The sequence below is a fragment of the Tachypleus tridentatus genome, chromosome 10 (assembly GCF_004210375.1).
Source record: "Tachypleus tridentatus isolate NWPU-2018 chromosome 10, ASM421037v1, whole genome shotgun sequence".
Taxonomy (NCBI): Eukaryota; Metazoa; Arthropoda; class Merostomata; order Xiphosura; family Limulidae; genus Tachypleus; species Tachypleus tridentatus.
The window spans coordinates 50,373,514-50,398,082 of NC_134834.1; the positions used below are offsets into that span (position 1 = coordinate 50,373,514).

The window sequence follows — 24,569 nt, forward strand, 5'->3', positions numbered from 1 at the left end:
GTCTGTCTATCTCTCCAGTTATCTATCTGTCTGTTCATATGACCACTCATTCATGTACCTATCTATTTGGATGCATCTTTCTACTTAGTCAGTCTTTCGTCCATCAACCAGGTCTTCATTAAGTAGTAAAAACCCATAATATTTTTAGTCTAAATAAAACGTTTTCGAACTGTTTTTTTTTGTATTTGTAATTATCGAGTTACATTTCAAACTTTGCTCCTACTGGTTGAGATAAAACATACATAACAGAACGTGGTATAGAAACATGGTCGAATTTAGTGAATAATGTCGATTTCTGTGCCAGTTTCCATTTCCAATGATCCGTGAAGTGAAGCCTATGATTGGAGTTTTAATCCGCGCACGTGCCTGAGATGAAAATATCCTACTCATCTCTTTCTGACGTACACTGTTGCTAAAGCGGCCATTTACAATCCACGGACAATTAGCCCAATATACAGTATACCTCAACCCTCTCTCTCTGTGTAATCCAATCACACGATAACTGACGGGGCTCATGTATGAACTTAAACAGAATACGCTAACACTATTGTCTTCCATCCTTTAAAAGTTTCAAGTACATGAAAGGGTAGTAAGGAACAAGAGTCTTCATAGAAAAACCGCACGTGCCAAACAACTCTTTCGTTTGAATGCTAGAAATATGCACTTCTTTAAAACTGACATTTTTACGTGACGTTACATTTGATTCAATTTAAAAATAAAATTCTGCAAAAACGAGCTTTGAGGTTTCCGTAAACTTGACTGTAATGATGCTCAAAATTTGGATCTACTTCTTTTCTCTGCATTTATCTGATCAAAGAGTTCTCTATTCCGTAAAAATTAAAATATATTATATTTATACAAACATTATTTTGAGTACACGATGATAAATAAACACCTGCTTGAAACATTTATTACAAAGGTTTGAGTACGTAGAATATCTTGTATTTTGTAAATAGCCAAAAAACAGATAATGTATATATTTTCTCTCATATCCACAACATATTTTTATTTGTTGTAAAACGTATGATTCACATACTAATTATTTTGTTATTTACTGTCCAGGTTCACGGATACGTGTAAAAAGACCCAACAGTTTCCTTGACGGAGGCGACATCACAAGGAAAAAGAATTGAACTGCTGGATAGCCAGAGTTAGATTAAAAGAAAAAAAAGTTTGTTTGCTTTCATCAAATATTGTAATTTTTCTTCTAATGATGAATTTAATAGAATAAGGTTATTAAGAGGAATTAACCATATAGGCTGATCCGAAAATGTCTCAGTACTTCCTAATTCAGTTGTGTCAAAATAAATATGTAAAGGTTTATCTTTAACGAAAATAAACATAAACCCCATTGTAACCGTGGATAATGTACTGTATAAAACACATACACATTTATGTAAAACATCGTTTGAAAAGTCGCACCAACTGTTTGACATGATTTGTTATTATCTGTATTACTCTTATATCCAAATGCTAGTGAAGTACTGAAGAACGTATTTACGTACTATTGTAAGTCTGTTTTTTATGTGAGAAAAATGTGTTAGATACACCCTCACTAACTATAAGTCTAAACATTCCTTAAAAGAGGGTGGACTTTTTAATGGAAGTTTCAAAGACGTTTTGAATCATATTGTACTTGTATGCGTCAAGTGTTAAAGGTTTTAATAAAGACCAGTTTTAATCAGAGAGTTGTTATTATTATAATTATTTAGCAGATTACTCTATATTTATTCACTAAACAAATTTGCCAAACCATCTAAAAGTAGCCTCAGTGAAGAAATAGAAAATATTCTGCCCCTTTTCATAGTAGTTATGTCAAACGTGGTATAATTCTAGAGTTTTGGAATCACAGCATGAAGAAACTTATATTTAAAAGGCAGATTGAGAATAGTGTATATTAATGATAATATCTTCGAACAATGACAGTGTTTAGAATAAGTGGATAGTGAATCACGAAGAATAACGTTTGGTGGTAGAACATTGAAAGTAGTACTTTGTAATAACTGTATTGAAAGTGGTAATTGTTAATGACTGTGGATGTATAATGATGTTTTTTAACGAGTTTGGATTGACAGTAAACTTTGATTACTATGGATTGAAAGTAGCATTCTAGTAACTGTATATTGTTTTCATTTGGAATTTCTCACAAAGCTACTCGAGGGCTATCTGTGCTAGCCGTCCCTAATTTAGCAGTGTAAGACTAGAGGGAAGGCAACTAGTCATCACCACCCACCGCCAACTCTTGGGCTACTCTTGTACCAACGAATAGTGGGATTGACCGTCACATTATACACCCCCACGGCTGGGAGGGCGAGCATGTTTATCGTGACGCGGGCGCGAACCCGCGACCCTCGGATTACGAGTCGCACGCCTTACGCGCTTGGCGTATATTGAGAGAAATGCTTTGTATAGATAGAGATTAATATGTTTTAAAGAAAATAAACTGCTGTAGTTATTACCAATTATTATTTGTTTTATTAAAGTTGAATCGTGTATTTAGAACCATTTAAGTTTATTAGTGATTGAATAAAATGTTAAATATTACGCAAGTCTAGGAGAATCACAATAATTTTTGTCATTACTGTTGTGCTACGTTTATGGGACAATATGTATTTCAAAGAAATCTTTAACACACGGTATTTGGTTGTTTTTTAAATCAGTTACAGTTTACTTAAAAGGAGTTTTCTGTAAATTTTGTTTAAATATTTCGACTTCATAACACATTTTTGCATTATACTTGTATTAAATATTTTACTTCGTATTATAAAAAAACTGATCAAAAGTAAACTGAATTATGTAAATTAGAACTATGTTATTTTAAATACTTACTTATAAGTTAAGGAAAATAATCCTATATATCAGGAAGCTAGAAATATTTAGTAGCATAGTAGAGACACCAAGAACTTAGAACATGCAATGACTGACACTGTATTGAGTCATTAATTGAGTGCCCTGTCTGTTAACTATATAACTCCAAGTATCTTATGTATAAGTGAGGATTATAAAGCCAACAAACTTCATAATTGTTAACATTTTCTTTTGTACACAGAATATTTAATCTTTCTATTCAATTTAGGTTAATATGTAATTACCCCAGCATTTAATTCAATATATTGGGTAAAGATATAGAAAATTAATGTATAAAACTGACAATGTGTTAAAAACTGTCTTTCGAAACCGAAGTAACTGCTCATTTTAGAAAATATTTTTAACATTAGTGGACTATATAGGTTGTCATCCTTCAGATAACAGCTGATTGAACGTAATTTATGCTTGATAAACAACGATTAAAACTGCAACAATGTTTATTGAATATTTTTGTAATACATGTACACAATAAACGTTTAAACTTTATGACTTATTCTTACAACATATTGTTGTATTATACTTTAAAAACGTATTTCTTACACTGGATATTATTAAGAACTCCGGGTTCAAAGTAAAGTATTTATACAGATCAGAAGTGAACATTACTAACACAGTAACTTGAACTACGTAACATTTAATTTTAGTCAGTCGAAAACGAACTACAAATATATATTTTTTGGCGTTCCCGTAAGCTTGGCTAAATGTAATAAACAACAGAGCTGTAATGATGTTTAAAAATCTAGTATATTTCTTTTCTGTGAGTTTAGGTCGTCAAAGAGTTCTTCATTCGGAGGAGATATATAATACTTATACAAACATTTTTTTTTTTAAATCTAGCATTATCAAAGAGACGTGCTTGAAGAAACCATTAGGAATGCCCAAAACTTTTATTTCAAAGGTTTGATTACTTCGAACATTGTGTATTTTATAATTAACGAAAAACAGTTAGAAATACATTTATTTTCTTTCAAATCCACATCTTTTCTTTACTTGTTTTTAAAGTATGTTTTTAGTTACTGACTTACAATAGAGTACGTGTTGTCATTGTTTGTTGTTAAATATAAAATAATTTATACGTATTTGTTGACTATGAGTCTAGAATAGTCCTTTATAAAGAACTTTGACTTAGAGTATTTCTTTTTAATGACATTACATTGACAATAGTCGCTGTTTAGTCACTGTAGATTGTTCTGTGAAAGTTTACCAAAGGTAAGGTTTTCATTGTTGAGTATAAATTCAGAGAACGGACTAAAGGCACAGTTTATTTGGTTACAGTGGACTAACAATGATATTGTTGGGTGAGAGTTTTCCGTGTTTGATTGCAGTGGTTAAAGAATATTGTTTTGGTTGGAATGGACAGAGTGTTGGTCTTGTTTGTGTAGGGAAAGTTTGGTTGAGACGGTCATATTAACTTTCAATACAGTTTTCACTAACTGAGACGAATGTCATGTAAAAAAGCAAAGTTTTAAATGATTCTACCTATTAAATGATTGGTCACATATTGAAACAATGCATTTCTGGTGGTTGGGCGCTGTTGTTTTACCTATAAGTTTGAATGAAATGTACCTACTTTTAGTAACTGCGATTAAAGATAAATGCTGTATTATATGTATTTAAATCACTTAATCCAGCCTTTAAATGCTCCTGGTATGGATTTGGAAGACTATGTGGCATACACAATTTGCGCATTATGTAGCAGAACAGTGTATAAAAACGAGAATACAATGAACCAATGATGTACATAAGATTGTTGATGTTAAGTAAGAATGGGGGCGTCTTACCCTAAGCTACTCATTTTTAAGTAATAGTACATTATAAAAATAAAATCACCATTGTTTAATATCAGTAAAGCGAAATTCCCTAAAGTATCTATCTTGTAATCATAACAAACTCAAAGTACTTACCATAGATCATTGTTGGCCCGGCATGGCCAAGCGTGTTAAGGCGTGCGACTCCTAATCTGAGGGTCGCGGGTACGCATCCCCGTCGCGCCAAACATGCTCGCCCTTTTAGCCGTTGGGGCGTTAGAATGTTATGATCAATTCCACTATTCGTTGGTAAAAGAGTAGCCCAAGAGTTGGCGGTGGGTGGTGATGACTAGTTGCCTTCCCTCTAGTCTTACACTGCTAAATTAGGGACGGCTAGCACAAATAACCGTCGTGTAGCTTTGTGCGAAATTCAAAAACAAACAAACAGATCACTGTTATTAAAGAAATGATGTGGCTCTTTGATCACTCACATTGCGTACGTCTCCCTGTATGTTTATTCACATTTTATAGCTGATAGTATACAGAATTGGCTATTTTACCGAAGGGGACTGTCTTATCTTACCTTCTGTTAAAGAGGGTTAAAAATAATATTTTGATGCAAGAATCCTATTGCAATTCTCTGTTGATGACTTGTGCTGAGAGTAGTCATTGTATGATATTTGTGAAGTGGATTGAGAGTTGTCCTTATTTGGTGATATGACAGATTGTGTATCTTTCCACGACGACTCAGAATCATTAAGCGACTTCGATACCGCGCCAGAGGAGCAGAAAGCCATCACAAAAACTTAAAGCTAAAATTAGATCCAAAAAACAGAAGTAGTCTATTTTTGTTAAAACCACAAGTAATTTCTGTCATTAACAAATAACTCAAAATGTACTTGAATTTTCACGAGGCTTCTTTTAATTTTGTATCATCATAAAAATGCATTGAAAAGAGTAATGTTTTTGTTCCTTTTATATAAGTGTTATTAAATATTTACCTCAAAGGTTTTATTTTCATTTTAAAGTTTTCATTATATTCTTAATATCTTTTACCTTCCCTCTTGTGGCAATAAAGAGTCTTTCAGTTTGTTAAATGCGTATAGTCAGTATCTCCTAGCTTGTCTTTGTCAGTGACTACATTCAAGCTTAACTGTAACATTCCACATTGCTTTATACCTGAATGTGGGAAATGACACTCAGCTATCCACTTGCCTGTCTAGAAGATAAACTTCACAAGCATTCACGTACATAACGTTGAGATTTTCCTGTCGTCCCAGCTTGGCTGGCAGAATGAGATTTCTCGACAAAACGTGAGAGAAATACCGATAGCTGTAACCACCATCACTCCTAACAGTCTGCGAATAACTTCCAAGCCAGTGCTTTAGGGGTTGAAATCTTAGATGCGTATGGACATCGACACTTCATGTATACAACGCAGAAGAGTCAAGACTCCTTTTTAAAATGTCTCCCTTTGATACAGCTGTAAGTCTGTGAATTTGAAATGCTAAAATCAGAGATTCGATCCTTTTTGGTGAATGTAGCAGATGGCTCGATATGGTTCTTTTTCAAACATATACACATTCTTCTTTTAAGGGAGATTTTTCTATAGCAATTTACAGAAGTATGCTATGGATTGCGCGATGCAAACATACAGGGCCAGTGAAAGTTATAGTAAGGCCATGGGTTGGAAATTGCAATGCTGTTTCTGATCAAATAGTGCTAATATTATAATAACGTATGTTGTTACTGGTAAGTTCACATGGTCATGGGTTAGGACAAATGTGTTATGTATGGTCAAATGGAGTAGCAGGAGTAGTATCATGATCTATCAAGTGTATACTAATTATCTTTATCATTTCAAGAGCGTATTTGTGCTTTATTCAAGTAGGCTAAGATAATGAGTTGAACTCATGAGAATTTTCTGTATATAATAGGCTAATGTATTGAATTGGAGAGTGTTATTTATGATCAAGTAAAATAGGGTCTCGAACTGGAGAGTGTGAAAAGTATATGATTTCATATTTTAAAAAGTTATTACAAAGTATTGTTTGTGTGCTTACAACTGATAAGAATTAATATTAATATTTATTTCGCATATTTGGGTTATGGTGTTCTTAGTTCATCATCTTTCAGTTGTTTTATTTTTCTGTTTCTGTTGTCCGTGTTCTGTTATCTGATCAATAAATTGCTTGAAGTTTCAGAGTCCATATGTTGGGTTTCTAGTTTAACAAAATCTTAGAAGCTTCTTGGCTCTATATCCTGCTACTATACAGAAGCTTTTAGAATATTTAGATCTGTAATTATATTAAAAGAATCTCAAAAACGTTTGATCCTTATGTCCTATTACTGGTCCCTAGAAAGCTTTAGTACTTTTGGTTTGTAATTAGTCTAAAAGAATTACAGAAAATTCAAGTCCGTGTGACTTGTTACTGACTCATTAGGTCCTCCATAAGCTTCGGTATCTTTGTGTCTTGTTATTAGTTCAGTCAGTCCACAAAGAGCTTATGATCTTTATATCTTGTTACTATAGCTCTGTAGTCCCCTAAAAGCTTTAGAACAGTATTGTCTGGTAAACTTTGGAACCATGAGAATCTCGTCGTTCTATTGCTAGCTTAACAGAATCTAGGAAGTTTTAACTAATGTAAGCATCTGAATGAGCTGCTGACATGGTACAACATTAAACATTCAGAAGCTAAAGTATTGCTGTACGTGTTGTTAGAGATATGGTTTTCGATTAATTATATCAAACTGTGTTATACAATTAAAATATATGTATATTTATTACTTTATTTTTTGCTGCTACAATACAACATGTATTGATTTATTTACCGTCAAGTTGAATTTTTATGTGCTTAAATTTAGCTAATTACGTAACACTTATGTGATTGTTGTTAATCAAACAAACTTTTGTGTGCATAATTGTATGTTAATTAAGAACTATTTTGGAATTCAAACAGAGCATCGTAATAAATCGTAATAAAACGTAACTTTGTTCCAAATATATAATAAACGCAGAATGATATGAAAATCTCCAAAAAATAAATTCAATAAGAAAAACATAAGGTTTGTACTTCTTAATCAGCACAGACAGTATTTTGAAGGAAAATGGATGTTCTTACCAGAACAAAGAGCTCGTCTAAAAAATACAAGAGTATTTAAATGGTACTCAGATGAGAAATGTTATCGTTAGAATTAGGTCCTAACTTCAGCTGGTGAATTCAGATTGTTCAGATATTTTTGTCGGCAGGTTGTTTATGACCAATGGAGTACATAAAACCAAGGAAGCAGAGCTGATGTCCGTGATCAATTGGCTTGAGTTTCTGGATAACAAAGACACCGGAATGTAAGTTATTAAAGAGTTATATACTTGTAGTCGAGTGACGTTCTACAGTTTTTCTTTTCCGAAGAGCTTACAGTATATACTAAACCTTTATAAAATGAGTTATTTTATTAATTTGATATTTTGTTTAAAACAAAATACTTATTAAAACTTATTTAGAATAAACAAAATTACAAATGTTTGCCCAATAATATCCCAAAGAGAATTAGACAGAATGATTGTTTGTTTGTTTGTTTTTGAATTTCGCGCAAAGCTACTCAAGGGCAATATGCACTAGCTGTCCCTAATTTAGCAGTGTAAGACTAGAGGAAAGGCAGCTAGTCATCACCACCCACCGCCAACTCTTGGGCTACTCTTTTACCAACGAATAGTGGGATTGACCTTCGATAGTATTATGATCAGTAAAAACATTCTTTCCTCATTCAATCTAGGCCCGGCATGGCCAGGTGGTTAAGGCACTCGACTCGTAATTTTGAGGGTCGCAGATTCAAATACCTTTCATACCAAACACGTTCACCCTTTCAACCGTGGGAGCGTTATAATGTTACAGTAAAACCCACAATTCGTTGGTATAAGAATAGTCCAAGAGTTTACGGTGGGTGGTGGTGACTAGGTGCCTTCCGTCTAGTCTTACACTGCAAAATTAGGCACGGCTAGTGCAGATAGCTCTCGTGTAACTTTGTGCGAAATACAAAAATAAGCAAACAAACAAAAACTATCGAACATCCGTAAATAGGTTACAGTAACGGAAGTTTTTGTTTCATTTCTTACATTGTAGGAAGTTATTTAAATTGAATATTGTGAAGATTGAAGTTGAATTGTAAAAAAATAACAAAGTTGTTTTGTTTTTTTTCGTATTGTAGAACACCCTGTTTTATAAATATAACAGTTTGGGGGTGATAAATGTACAGAACCGAAAGTGTAATTTGTTATACAAATGAATAGAAGCACTTTGTAAATTACAATTACATAATGAGGATTAAATAAAAGATTAAATTCATTTGTTGGTGTAATTGTCATTGACGGTATAACTTGTCTTGAAGCATTGAATTTCAAAAATGATCTTATTTTTTGTTATTTTTTATAAGGTAGTATTTGTACAAGAAGGATATTCTACCTTAACTGAACATTCAATGACTGGTAAGTGAAAACATTCGTTCGTTATAGAAGAGTGTAAGAGTAGCCTAATGGAAGGTTTTAAAACTAAAGCTGGCATTTCCTTGTGAAAATGAATAATCGTATTTGTGAAAACTACAAGTTTAAGTTAAAAATCTGCTGAAAATTAACTGTTTGTGAAAATGGACCTTGGGTGATGACGGCATGGCACTAATGTTCAAATTGCGTGGAAAGTTGGCACGGTTCGTTTGTGTTGGGCCGCCGCGTGCAGACGATTTTCGAGTGCCTTTTGACACAGAAAGGCGCGAAATGAGAACGAAAAATCCTTTGGGCCTCACACGAACTTTTACTTTACCCCTGGTGGCAAACGTCTTCGGCAGTTTCAAAATTTGCGGTAAATTACAGGGATAATTTGTTCTTCTGACAGCGGAATCATGATGCATAATGTTACTTCGAATTCCTGATTACTGGCCTTAGCTGCCGAGAGAAAAGATCGTGCTGTGTCGAAGATGATATGTCACGAAACCGGCTTGTTGATAATACCTATACACCTGGCTTTCTACAGATCATAAGCAATACGTCGACTTTAATCGTAATTCCAGACAGGAAGATAAAAATATCCAGAAAACACTAATGACAGCACAGGTTGGAATTTCCCATATTAGCTAAACATGGAAATTTTCAACTGGTAATGACAATTTGATTGCAGTATTTTTTGTATTTTTACTTTGTAATTAAGTAATTGAGAAAATGGTCGATAGATGACTGATTCGTGATTTGGCTCTTTTTATATATACGATATTCCACTCTTCATGAGTACAAATTAGAGGAAAGTGTGATTAGCAACGTAATACTTCTTTATTAAACGAAAAATAAAAACCAAAACCAATCGGCAAATGTCGATCACAAAAAATACGATTATTTTTTTTCCAAGAGCCGATACAGAAGAATTCCTTTATCCTAAATCGCCAATCAAGGAATAATCGTGTAGGTAGAAATTATTAAACCCTCTTAAGTGTTCTGTGTATAAATATTTCATAAAATTGTTAGCCCATTAACACTGTGAAGTTTGACATATTTAATGCTAGAGGCCGCTTTTGTGTGAAGTTCATAATTTAAATAATTAAAAGTAATACCAATTCTGTTATTCAAGAGCCCTGCATGGCCAAGTGTGTTAAGGCGTTCGACTCGTAATCCGAGGGTTGTGGGTTCGGATCCCGGTCACACTAAACATGCTTGCCCTTTCAGCCGTGGGGGCATTATAATGTGACGGTCAATCCCACTATTCGTTGGTAAAAAAAGTAGCCCAAGAGTTGGCGGTGGGTGGTAATGACTAGCTGCCTTCCCTCTAGTCTTACATTGCTAAATTAGGGATGGCTAGCGCAGATAGCCCTCGAGTAGATTTGCGCGAAATTCAAAACAAACAAACTATTATTCAAAGATTTGACGTTGGTTTTATAAAAGTATAATAACATACTTTACTTATTTCGAGTTCCGTGTTGAATTTATGAGAGAGTATATAATTAAAAAAAAAAGCCAACTCTGCTCTAAATTCGTCAAATGATTACGTATTTTACGATTATGTTGATCATAGATCTTTAGAAATGAAAGTCTTTCACCTACAAATTATCTGTAACCTTGTAGTTTAGTTAACCTGTAGTATTTCACGATTACATTGATACATTGATATAAACGAAACATAAAAACTTCCAATAATAAAACCTTTGTATGCAGGTAATTATTTAGCAGAAACAAAAATTATATTAACAACTCCCAGCCAATTATAAGCGTTTATCAAAAATACTCAAGCCGACAAGTAACAGAGTCAATTTTAAATACTTAAAGTCGTCGGTCTAGCAATTTAAATATTAAAACATGAAAATAGAGTAACACATAACAATTTAAATATATTATACTGACTTTACATACGTGTACAACTTAGAATAGCTTCTATTCAGGTTTGCTCTAAGTTAGAGCATTATTGAGTCTTCTTGGATCATTCTGTGAGGCAAAGTACTGGTGTCGTTTGTAACGTCTGAGTATCGCGGATTATTTCAAATTGTACTCTGAAAATATTTCATCATATAAAAACCGTATTCAAACAACTATTAACGGGACACTGCTGTAATTTTATGGTTCTCAAGCACTTTTAACTCCGCGCCCTCGAGAGCATGCTTGTAAATGAAGTTTCTTCGAAATCTAAACCATGGTTAATAAGTGTTATTGGGTGAGAGTACATTCGTAATAATATTCTTACGCTTTGCTGCTTAAAGGTAATGATAGTATTTGCTCGACTGTTACGAGGGGTTAGAAAAAAGCTTAAATACCAGTATCAAATAGCTGACCATTTGAGTTGTCAAATAATTACCCACTGGGCGTAAAGACATTACACTAAAGGTACCCGCAGCATGTTAACAATAACTGTACTATTGTCGACCCGATCTGTGGTTCGGAGCTATAATTGTCCTATTCGATGTTATCTTTTTTTTTCGACTAGACCGAATGTGTGTTGCCCCGAAGTAACCTTAGGAATATGTTGTTGTTTTTCCACTTTGTCATTCTCCCGCCCAGACAAATATTACCGGTCTTTAATTTATACCTAAATACTGTGGTTTTAAGGAGTGGCTTCATATGTACCGTGTATTAAACTATCCCTCCACCTTCCTCTTTCTATACACACGGGTAAACACGTGGATAAGAGCTCTTAAAAATCTTGAGAATGTAAAAACTTGTTTCTCATTTTCTGACCATAAAGATATCAGCTCATCAAATACAAGTCATGGAAGGGTTGTCCACTGCTCATATAAGAAGAGTTACATGTTAGAAGAATGGACTGCTTTGGCCGAGTTGTTAGGACGTACGGGTCGTAGGATCGAAATCTGTTACTGAACGTGCTTGTTCTTTCAGCCATGGGTGGATTATAGCGTGATGGCTAATTCTACTACCTGTTAGCAAAGAGCAGTTGTAAAATGATGGTGGATGGTGCTGACAAGCCTTTCTTTTGTACTATCACCTGTAAATTAGGTATAGGTAGCACAAAACAAAAAGAGTTAAATGAATTAAAAAAGTCACTGTTTTAAACTGGAAAATTGTTGTTTAGAAGACTATCGACTAAGTTCGTGAAAAACAAAATTCCTTACCAGAGTATCAAGTTATAAGATAGTTAGATAAACTAAAATCAGCCACTGCCATGTAATTTAGTCACAAGCCAGAACGTAAACTAGCGTTCCCATTTTTATGAAAAAAACGTTTTATACAAGTCAGAGTGTATGATTATAAGTGAGTTATTTGAATACACAGGGTTGAGTACGTTATTTTAAAACAATTTTGAAGCCACACCACATTGTTATGGTTAATGCCACTACGTCAGGTCATAGTTGATCTGACCACCGTGCATGTTGGCAATAGCTCTACACCTTATTGATAAATGCTCGGAAATAAAGCTTTCACATCCGAAGTACACTACTCCTATCTGCACTACTATTATAATCTACCTAGTGAACAAAGACGACGGTTTTCCACTGCCAATTTCAGAAGAGTGACCATTAGCGACTTGAACTGTATATTTTTATGGAATAACATGTAACTTGAGTATTCTTCATTTGTATGAGGAATCTCGCAGCTGAAGGGCAAGTACGACTTGATTCTTTATTTTGGTGAATTCATGCCATGCTGGCCTCATTTTCGTACAAACAGGCAGAAAAGATCCAGAACATTGGTCTTATACCAATCAGAGTTCACTTTAACAATTTTATCCATTTTTCTGATCCCTAACTTATTATTAGTGAAGTATCCAGCAGCGATCACGAATCCCTTTGAAAAATTTACAACTTGTCGTATGTACCACTTTTGGAAATTCCTTGTCGTTCATTGACCAGTAAAAAGTGTTACAAAACTTGGTGTGGTTATTAAAGTACCAATATGTACTTTGTTCATTACACATTACTATTTTAAAAGTTACTATTCATTCAATTTTCTCCAATTAGTTTCCCTTTTCTGGGTATGTCATGGAAGTAACTTATACACACGTGACTTGTGTCTTTGTTTTTTCTTCAGACAAGGATGCTTCTTGATTTGTTGGGTTCCATTACCTGCAACATATGGGTTATTTTCTTCACTGTTCTTTTTGCTCATGGACTCTCGTTGGTTACAAGATGTTGCACTTTTCTAACAACGGCTTGGGTACGACTTGTACTTATTGTGGGGCACTTTCAGAATGCTCCTAGTGCACCAAGGTTACTCATTTTTCTTTATTTTTCAAATCCAAGGGGATATCACCGCCTTGAAAATTCCCTACCTGGACACTTATGTGTAAGTATATTCTGAATATCGTGCCAGGTGCTTTTTAAACGTAGTTACTACTGCGGTTAATATAGCAATTCACGTCTTTTGGTTCTCAACCTTTCACGTCTTTTGGTTCTCAACCTTGGTAAAACTTATGCTAAGCTCATTTTCCAAAATCATCATTGATTTAACTTTCAGATAAAAAAATCGCCTAGTTATACAGTCAGATTTTGTAAAATATTATGAAAAAAAAGTTATATTTTTTATACAGTCAGATTTTGTAAAATATTATGAAAAAAAAGTTATATTTTTTATACAGTCAGATTTTGTAAAATATTTTTTATACAGTCAGCTTTTGTAAAATATTATGAAAAAAAAGTTATATTTTTTATACAGTCAGATTTTGTAAAATATTATGAAAAAAAAATTATATTTTTTATACAGTCAGCTTTTGTAAAATATTATGAAAAAAAAATTATATTTTTTTCGTAAATTTTTTTCGTAACATTCTATTGAAAACATCAAGTATTTTTTTTAAATGAGAAATCTACGTTTAACAGATAGAGTATTATTCTATAATACAATATTATGTTACACCGTTTACCCTGAACTATTTCTTAATGCGAGACAATAAAGAAAATATTTCCCAAGTTTCATTTCGAAAGTTCTATAATAACCTGCTGTGAATTTGGTGGTCTTTATGGTTTGTCTAGGCTCTTATTTTTCATTCTATTTGAACTCCGAGAAAGGTAATTCTAAAAGTTCACTTTAAGCCCATCTTATAAGTAATCTTGTAAGACAAAATATATGGATAAGCGAGAGTCACCTAACTCACTTTGATGTTTGGTGAGCATTAATTCAGGAACTTCTTCAAAAAATGCATTAAAATGTCAAATGGTGAGCGTATTTGCCACTTCAGAAGGTCGAAAGAAATTATTAGTTGTTGACCCTTTGCTCAACAGCAAATTTCAACGCCAATAAGTGTCCACTACCTTCACCGTCCAAGTCCAAGAAAAAAACAACAAATATAAAACATGACTAATAAATAAAAAATAAATAAATCCATAGTAATGTCAGCGCCCTTGGTAAACGAGTTGAACAGGTTTTACGTACTTGTTAACTTCAACAAGACTTATCTTTGGTAGAGGATAGGCCAAGTCAATCAACAATTTATCTTGACTAGCCAGTATTGATGTATGCATCTATCAATGCCATTCTCGGAGCTGTTGCCCTCATTAAATGAGCTCTTCAAAGCTGTCTGAAGGGAGAGTGACATTACAATTCAGGAAATACTTTGTTTTTGTATTAGTGATCAACAGTTAATGGGGAAATTTCATAGTTTATCGAAAAGTTAAACTAAATGCGTCAGTTTACGGTAAAGATATTTAATGAAGATAAACATCAACTATCCATTGAAGGATATTTATTTCCTCAATACTTTATTCTATGTTAAAGAGACATAATACAGCACTGATGAACTTAATTGTAAAATGTTAAGGGTTGTGTAAAATTGAACTGTTGATTTTGACCTTAAAAGTTTGAGTTATATATATATAATGATATTTATTAGTTAATTTATAAAAGTTACCTTTCATATAACACAACTTTCTTACATTTAAAATTGCTGATTTTCACTGTAAGAATTTAACTTATAGAATAGTTTATTTTTGCCCCTTTCACAATAAGTTTGCATTACACGACATTATTGCCTGTAGATGTTAAAATTATACATATCAGAATATTGTTCAACAATCCAGACTATTTCTAATTAAATACATTGATTTAAAATAAAACTAGGGTCGAGCACAAATGATTACTTTTTTAAAAAAATAGATTTTGTCAAGATAGCAAGTAAGATAAATTGACATGGTGTTTCTATCTTATCTGTGTTATGGGTATTCTGGATTCGCAAACCGATTAGTTAAATATTTTCAAAAACTCTTCGAGCAATAGTATGAGTTGATGTTTGCAATCCTGGAAAATATGGTAACAAATTGTATTTATAGCTTGAACGCATAGAGAAATTAAAATAGTTATTAAATCTGCACAACACGCTGAACTGAAGAAGATTCGATGGAATTTAGATCTGAATTTGAAAACGCAGAAAAGTTAGGGACTTGTTAAATCTGAGAAAATATAGTTATTTACGGAATAATCGATAAGAATGACAGTAATAACATCTGGTGGTTGACAAACTTTTAGAAGACTGAGTGATATAAGTATTTCGTATTTTGCAAACTCTGATAGGTTAGAAGAAATTTTATACCAAATTATTTGTAAACTTTAAGAGTAGATGATGCTAAGATGTAAAAAATTGCAAATTGGTAGAGGACGTTAAGACCTGACGACGCTTGAACCTTTATAAGTTAGAAAAGCCATGAAAAGAGTGGCTAATTTTAAGAAACAGTGACTTGAAAACCTAAAGAAGAGTGAATAGTGTTAAAATTTAGTAACTTGTCAAACTGAAGAAAATGAATTAGTAGCATTACAGTTGACTTGTAAACCTTTAAAAGATAGAGAACTCTAAGACTTGATTTAAAGCCTAAAAGAGGTCGTGATAATTTGTAGATTGACCTTTGAAGACTTATTTTCGAGGAATACATTAACTTTATTCACATTGGAAATTTTATGTAGAGACTGCTTCTTATAAAAACTAAATGACTAAAGATGTAAATATTTTTAACATTTTATCAGTAGATGGGTTTGTGTAAAAAAAAAAACAACCCTAGTGCCACAGCAGTCTGTGAACTTACAACGATATAAATTGGATTTCGATACCCGTGGCGGGCAGAGCACAGATAGCCCATTGTGTACCCTTGTTCTTAACTTTAAACGTATAATTTGTAAGAAGAACTATATTACTTGTTTTTCATGTGTAGTTGCGAATAATTCAATACTCTGACATATGGAGAGCGCAAAAAAACAAGATCAAAATCAATTTTTGATCATTTTTAGGACGAAAGGATCATTTTGAGTGCTTGAATACATTTTCAAGCGTCTTTCCATTTCGTGTGAAAAAAACCCACTACTTCACTTCTCAACATATATATTCCATTATAAGAAAGCCTTTAAAGATCACGAAAAAAAACAAAAAACTCTGTCTATAATCAAAACAGTGGCTCTATAACTTAGCGGTGTTTGTTTTTCTACGACCTTCATATTAATTTAGATCAAAGATAATAAACAATTTTCCAAAGTTTGTCAGTAATTAACGCTTTTTGGTCAAACCCACCCAAAGCCCACTTTGCCAGATCATGCTAGAAGTTGTTCATTAAGCCTAAGCGAGTAGTCACGCTCTGAATCGGGCCTGTCACGTTCACATTGATTTAAGGCTTCACGTTCGAGCCATGTGCTTTAATATGAAGGTCACTTCACGTGTAATATACGCTGTACATTCTTACCACAAAAATGTGCAAGTGTAAATAGGTATGAAAATGTGTACCACCACAGGAAAAAAAACAGAAAATAAATTTGTATAGAGTACAGAGTATTCATTTTTATATTAATATTTGAAAGAGTAGATCAAAATATGCCTTTATTTTTTATATGAAAGATTGTTGCAAAATATAGCGATTGCAATATTAACCACCTAAAACTGTACAGTGAGGGAGAAACAGAAAAGAAAAATCACATTAATTACGTCAGCATTATTGTGAGATTAACAGCTTTAAATGCTTATTTTAGTTTTTGTTTCTTTGTGCAATATTGCACACTGCCTATCCTAGTACTTTAAATATAAAGCAATATTTAAAGAGCGTTAGAAAAGGTTGACCTACAATTTATAATTACAGTATCAAAAAAAAAACAACTACTGGTATACATTATTATCTCAGTCTGCTTGAAATTACATTTGTTCTACGAAACATGTCTACTGTTATTTTAAAACCTATAAAACATAACACAGAGAACATAATTTTATATATTCATTATAAAGGATAGTATTACTTACAGTTAACAGAATAATTAAATCTGTTAAATAAAAAAAAGGATCTTCAAAAACTTACAGAAACAAGTTGAATCAAAATGCAAAGATTGTATTTTCAAGCATTATAGCTAGAAATTCTATAAATTAATAAACTAGACGGGCATGGCCAAGTGGTTAAGATACGCGACTCGTAATCTGAGGGTCACGGGTTCGAATTCCCGTCGCACCAAACACGCTCGCCCTTTCATCTGTGGGGGCGTTATAATGTGACGGTCAATCCCACTGTTCGTTGGTAAAAGAGTAGCCCAAGAGTTGGCGGTGGGTAGTGATGACTAGCTGCTGTCTCTATAGTTTTACACTGCTAAATTAGGGACGGCTAGCACAGATAGCCCTTGTGTAGCTATGCGCAAAATTCAAAACAAACAAACATAATGTCCACATTATTTTCTCAAGCTACAAATCCCAATTTTTACTACAATAAAGTTGATAAACAGTTTTAAATTACTTTGTTTCTTTATTATTTTTATACGTATTTATAGGGAATACGTTTTAAGCTACATGCATGTATACGTATTCATTTGAATGTTACACATTTTTCATGTTTACTATTGTATTGTTGTTTTTTCATCCAATATTCATTTACTGTATGTGTGTTTTTTTATAGCAAAGCCACATTGGGCTATCTGCTGAGTCTACCGAGGGGAATCAAACCCCTAATTTTAGCGTTGTAAATCCGTCGACTGACTGCTGTACCAGCGGGGAGACAATTATTTATTGAGTCAGGTAGTTTTTGTGCCTGAAGTTTTGTGTAAATAAGCGAAGTACGAAAATCAGTAGAATAAATCATTATTCACAAGAGTATAGAAATCTAATGTGGTAATCGTCTACTGTTAGAAAATTTATCGAAATATCGCATAAAATCTTCTAGAGTCAAAGTACAAAAGGGAACTCGAGAAGTGATGAATTCTCAGTGTGGCAGTGTCTAATTACTAGTCTATTGTCCAAGTTTCAGTAAAATATTTATAGCTTTTTTTATGTTGCGGCTTGTAAAACAATAATTAATAATAATAATAAGGCTTGAGACAGTGTTATAAATATATACATTGCTTACTCTAATAAAACGAAACGTTTCTGACCAGTACTAGATCCGTATTTGCAACTAGTAAAACGGTGCTTAAATAATTGCTTGAACGACATACTTGTAAGAGCTTATTTTGATAATGAAGAAGAACGTAGAAAATATTAGGAAGTGGAAATATCGACTTCCAGGAATCAATTTAAAATAGCTCTACAACCTTTGCAGGAGTTTGTTTAGTAGCTGCGCATTGGCTTTGGCGAAGCATACTTATCTGTTTTTGTTATAGGCTTCGGTGCTTGAGAAACTTGCCAGTAGCGGTGAAAAAAAAAAGCGGATAAAATATCCAATGCTTTTTCAAGAATCAACAAAAAATAGTCCCATGACCTGCGCAGGATTTTTATTAGTAGATTTGTCCAGGTTTAAAAAAATATTCGTTGTATTTTTTTCATGTAGGCTTGTGAAACAATAATAATAATAAGTGAATTTTGAATTTTTTCTAACAATCGGTTTGGTTTTCTTTGTATTTGGTGCAAAGCTACATGATGGCTATCTGCGTTAGCTGTCCATAATTTAGCAGTGTTAATCTATAAGGAAGGGAATACAAACCAATTTCACATCATTTCTCTATAATAATACCTGTAGAAAATAAGGTATTTATTATATCTTATAAACCCACCAAAAGACGATATTCTATGTACAGTTGGTTCAAATAATAGTATGGAAATAGGTCTTATATCTATAGCCACTGAAACACAAGGAAACAAGGACTTATTAACAGTCAATATACCACAAAAATCTTATATGTAAACAAATATAAAGTGAAATGCTAAGAAATAAGTAATAAAAATAACGTTTGTGGCCCAGCAACTTCCAGACTTGCTCTCTTAGTCATGCTAGAAGTTTATTCATTATCTGCGAAATATTTCAGTTGTTACATAATTAAAAGAAATCATATATCGCGGACCAACTATAATTAACTTGTCTGCATGTTTAGAAAACAGTCAAAGTGTGGAAGATTAGGAATAGCAAAACATATTTCAATATCGTTTACACTTATAGTGGTCGTATAAAACCCTAATACTATTTTTCAATTATCTCGTATAAACAAATGCTGCTTTTCTCGAAGGTCAAGACAGCTATTTGCTGGTTACTCTTTATCGCTGACAGTTTGATATGCAGAAATGACGATGGTATTTCGAAAGAGACAAGACGTTGTTGAATAATGAAAGCCTCTGCTTGGAAAACAAGCAGGTAATTTGTTATCCTTCCGCAACGAACTGTGCTCTAACTTGTGTTGTTTTTTTATTCGTTTTTGAAACGAAATGCGTTATTCAACACCAAGTCTCTGTGGACCTGAGGAATATTAGCCATACTTAATTTTTATATTAAAACAACTATTACAGCGACGTCGCAAATGTGAATCTATAAAGCTAAAAGGTATGTTTTGGTTCTAGAAAGGTTTACTCGAAAAAGGAAAGTTGTATAGAAATTAGTTTAGTACCATATTTGATTAAAAAACGCAAATAATTCAGTATTTATTAGATAGTTTTGAAGAGATAAAATGTAATAAAGATAGTGTCATATAAGACTTTAATTCAATGTAAACTAACAATATGTTAACTATCAAATTTTACAATGAAAAAAGATACTGACTAGTAAAACTATCTTCTGGAGAATTTAACATAAAAATAACGAGATACCAACTTGTACAAGACTTTGATCTACGATAAAACAGGATTTTAACTCGTTACAAGACTTTGGTGTACGATAAAACAGAATGTTAACTTGTACAATACTTTGATCTACGACAAAAGAGAGTGTTAACTCCTTACAAGACTTTAATATACGATAAAACAGGATGTTAACTTTTACAAGACCCTGTTCTATGATGAAACAGAATGCTAAGTTGTACAAGACTTTGATCTACGATAAAACAGGATGTTAACTTTTACAAGACTCTGTTCTGTGATGAAACAGAATGCTAAGTTGTACAAGACTTTGATCTATGATAAATCAGAATGCTAAGTTGTACAATACTTTGATCTTTTATTAATCTGGACACTGACTGTATTTAACTCCTAATAAAAGAGATCAATAAACTTCCTTCTTTAATGAAACAGAAAAGTAAATGATATAAAACTTTAATAGAAACGACAACAGAATATACACAAGTATTATATTTATAATAAAACAAAATATATGGAAATAACCTATCATCCTCTTCTTCCACAAACTAGTCTTCCTAAAGCTCATTACTACTGTTTTACCATACTGGAAAACATGTACTTAAGCCTCAAAGTAAAATAATCACATTAATTTGACATGTATGCCCACAAGTTGAGTTAAAGTGTATCTTAAAACTACTTATTAATAATAAACATCTGTCTTTACACAAAGACACCAAAGTGAGAGATAAATGTTTATTGGTTGTTTATAAATTGAACTGCTCATGTCATAAGGTATATAGAATTCACAATTAATCGTTTCATTATATATATATAAAAGAATGCATAACATAAGAGCTTGAGAATACATCAGGTATTGCGAATCACAAGAATTTGTAATACCACTTGAAATGTGAATCATTGAACTAACAAGGTTATGTTCGGATATTTATGACAACTGTGTGTGACGATACACGTCACGCTGATACTAAGTCAATCTCTGACCTAATTCTGGGTTATAAGATATGCCAGTAACAACTTATATGCTAGCTTTAGATTGTAAAACATGTCACTGATACATTAATGGGATGGAACAAAAGCAATCAGGTCAACAACTAATTATTAGACACATCAAGGGAAAAAAAGTATGTGAATTCTGAATTAAAAGAGGTGTTAAGTACAACTGATATGAAGGCTATGCAAACTAATATATCTAATAAAGAATTCATACGTTAGTTCCAGTCTATAAGACACTCATATATATTACATCCAATATAAATTGTCAAAAACCACAAGCTGATAACTTATTGCCAAACAAGTTATCGGTGTCTCTTCTTATTGAAATTCGATGAAACGTCACCAAGTGCTACATTTTATCGCCTCACGATTTTGTCAAAAAGATACATTTTCCATAACAATTAAGTGACGACAATGTTTGTGCACTTACATTAATATTTAATTGACTGATTATTTTTAACATAACTTTCAATTATTATCTGAAAGAATTAAATGTATAACAGACATAATGTTTACCTACTTTTTCTGATGAAAAATATTTATTGACATATTCGATAAAATCTAGTGATCAGATTTCGTATGAAATGTTTTTTGAAAATGTTCATTTTCCATAAGATGCAGCCCTCCGGTTTGTGAGGCTTGTGAACCATCTCAAGAGCAATTGTGGTATATTCTCCGATTTGTAAGGTATGTCAAGAACAATTACAATGTCTCCTCCGGCTTGAAAGCCATGTCAAAAGCAAACGATGTCTCCTCCGATTTCTAAGGGATAATAAACAATCCATATGCCACCTTAGAGTTTCGAGACATGTCAAGAATAATTCATAAGTGAACTTAAAACAGTAATATATTTCAAAAACAATCCGTATATAAATAAGTTCGAACAATATGTTAATTGTCAAGTTATAAGTGTCGTGAGACATGCTCAAAACAAGCTACATGTAAACTCCTGGTCATGAAACACCTGAAAAAAAAATCGTTTATAGTTCAGCTGTGGACTGTTAGATATTTGGAGATTAACTCATAAAGCACCTATACGTTGTGAAACATGTAAAAGAAAATTCAAAGGTTAGCACGAACATGAGAAATGCCCATGGACGTTTTGAGACACGTCATGTTTCAACAGCGGGTTGAAAGACATGCCAAATACACTTTATTGTTCAATTCTGAAGTACAAGGAATCATACCAAGAACAAATGATATGCCAACGTTGTATTGAAAGACACGCAAAAAATAATTATTATGTCAATAAGAATAAATCACACGTATCACATCCAAACTGAATACATATTAAAACAAATAGGGATCTTGTATATATTAATAACAGTCTATATTTCAACATTTGAAGGACATGTCAAGAATAACCCATTTGCAATGACATATACATCTATTTCGATTCATTAAAAATGTCGATATCCATCCATATTTACAAAAAGGAAAAAATGATACTCTTACATTTAATTGGTCTTTCATCACGACATATATCTCCTGGGCCTAGCATGAATAAATGACAGGACAATTTAACTTGATAAAGTTATCTTCTCTAATAATCTGAAAATTTTCAGTTGTACATCTGATGATCGTCTCAAAAAAAGTGTTGTTCATAATGTTATAAACTATTATAAACAAATTACGTATATGTGTTCATGAATTTACTAATAAATAAAATCAGTGTTGTTAGTAACTATTTTAATGCATGTTCTTAGAGAGAGAAAAACTCACATGGCATTCGTTTCGGCTTTCGTCTGTTTCAGGTTAAATTTCACGCAATGAAACCAAAGAGTGTTAAATCTTAATGTTGTCTTCAAGCGTTAGAATGTACTTAATCATAATCAAAGAAAGCGACATCTGTGTTGTCATGTTACCGAAACATATACCTGTTGTTTGAAAAGATTGAATATAAAGTTACACTGCGTAGTTGCGTCAAAAGCCACTACTCTTTCGTTGTCACAAATATTCACGTGATTCTGAGAAGTCAAGAGGAAGCAATAGCTTATTTAAACTTCACAGCTGTGGATTCAACATAAAATGAGTCTTAGTGAAAACATGCAACGAATACTTCTGAAATTCGTTAACTACTACTGAATTTTCAACTACAAAAAACTCGTACATAGTATATGATAAAACAATAAGCGTTGAGTCAAATGATTCTTTTGATTTTCCACTGCCTTCGTGAAGGTTATAAAATTATCTTAGTTGCGGAGTCATGGTGTTTACTCCTACCTTCCTTCCTTTTACCGCACTCCTGTTGCCATGGCCACAGCTGAATGACTGGAAAGGAACAAATGTATGGCTCAGGTTACAAGACAGCCTACCTTGGGCGTACCAGCTAATTTACAAACATAATGCCACCGTGTTGCTTGTTATGCGTCGTTGCCTTTCGAACGCCCAGCAACTTTCTAATTTTTTTTTCTTTGTGCTGAAGAGATCGTGTTTTTGTGTTTTTTTTTTATCGCTGGTGGACGTTTCTCATTGTGTACATTTCCACCTCGGCTCGTACCATATCGATATTCAACTTGCTTTCTTTTTCGTTGGCTTTCCGGTGGGTTAGCGATACGTTTACAGACACACAATCCTTAAATCCGGGGTTCGATTCTCCTCGATATACAGAAAGCAGATAATTCGTTGTGAAGCTCCGCTGTAAGACAACATCAACCTTCGAACTCACTGTTAAGAATAATAAAACTACTCAACAAACTGAATAAAATAAAACACATTCTGGAACTGATGTTCAAAAGTGTACCAGCAGATACAGATAACATTTTTCTTAATATTTTACTTTCGTCTATTACATTCACTAGATGTTGTGCAGTCTGCTTATGAGATTCGATTTGGTTTGTTTGGAATTAGGGGCCCGGCATGGCTAAGCGTGTTAAGGCGTTCGACTCGTAATCCGAGAATCGCGGGTTCGAATCCTGGTCGCACCAAACATGCTCGCCCTTTCAGCCATGAGGGCGTTATAATGTGACGGTCAATCACACTATTCGTTGGTAAAAGAGTAGCCCAAGAGTTGGCGGTGGGTGGTAATGACTAGCTGCCTTCCCTCTAGTCTTGCACTGCTAAATTAAGGACGGCTAGCGCCGATAGCTCTCGAGTAGTTTTGCGCGAAATTCAAAACAAACAAACAAACAAATTGTTTGGAATTAAGTACAAAGCTACACAATAGACTATCTGCTCTCTGCCCACCACAGAAGTCGAAAACAGTTTTTAGCAGTTTCAGTCCGCAGACATACCACTGAGCCACTCGGAGGGGGCTTGTTTACAAGAGTTTCTCATAATTATAGACTTCGGATGGGCTGATGGTAATAACGATCGAATCGCAATCTGCGGATCGTTGGTTCGAATCTTATCAAAGAGCATGCCCACCCTTCATTCACTAAGCATTATAATATTCACTGTCAGTCCCATCATTCAATTAAAGTAGCCCAAGAACTGAAGGTAGGTGGCGTTGACTAACCACTTTTCCTTTTGTCTATCATTCCTAAATTACAAACGGCTAGCGCAATATTCGACAAACAAACAAAGA

General features: G+C 33.2%; 1 protein-coding gene across 17 annotated transcripts in view; it reads left to right on the top strand.

Annotated features, from left to right (window-relative positions):
* LOC143229248 (POU domain, class 3, transcription factor 4-like) overlaps nt 1–24,569 on the top strand; it is a 299,882-nt gene that overhangs the window by 124,010 nt on the left and 151,303 nt on the right. For 12 of the 17 annotated variants that reach the window (XR_013015764.1, XR_013015762.1, XR_013015763.1 and 9 more), the window contains 3 exons: nt 1,063–1,171; nt 7,867–7,962; nt 9,048–9,099. The gene's annotated coding sequence lies outside the window, so the exon portion shown is untranslated. Of the gene's footprint in view, nt 1–1,062; nt 1,172–3,705; nt 3,767–7,866; nt 7,963–9,047; nt 9,100–24,569 lie in introns of all 17 variants that reach the window. The other 5 variants (XM_076461321.1, XM_076461331.1, XM_076461332.1 and 2 more) reach the window with 3 other exon arrangements.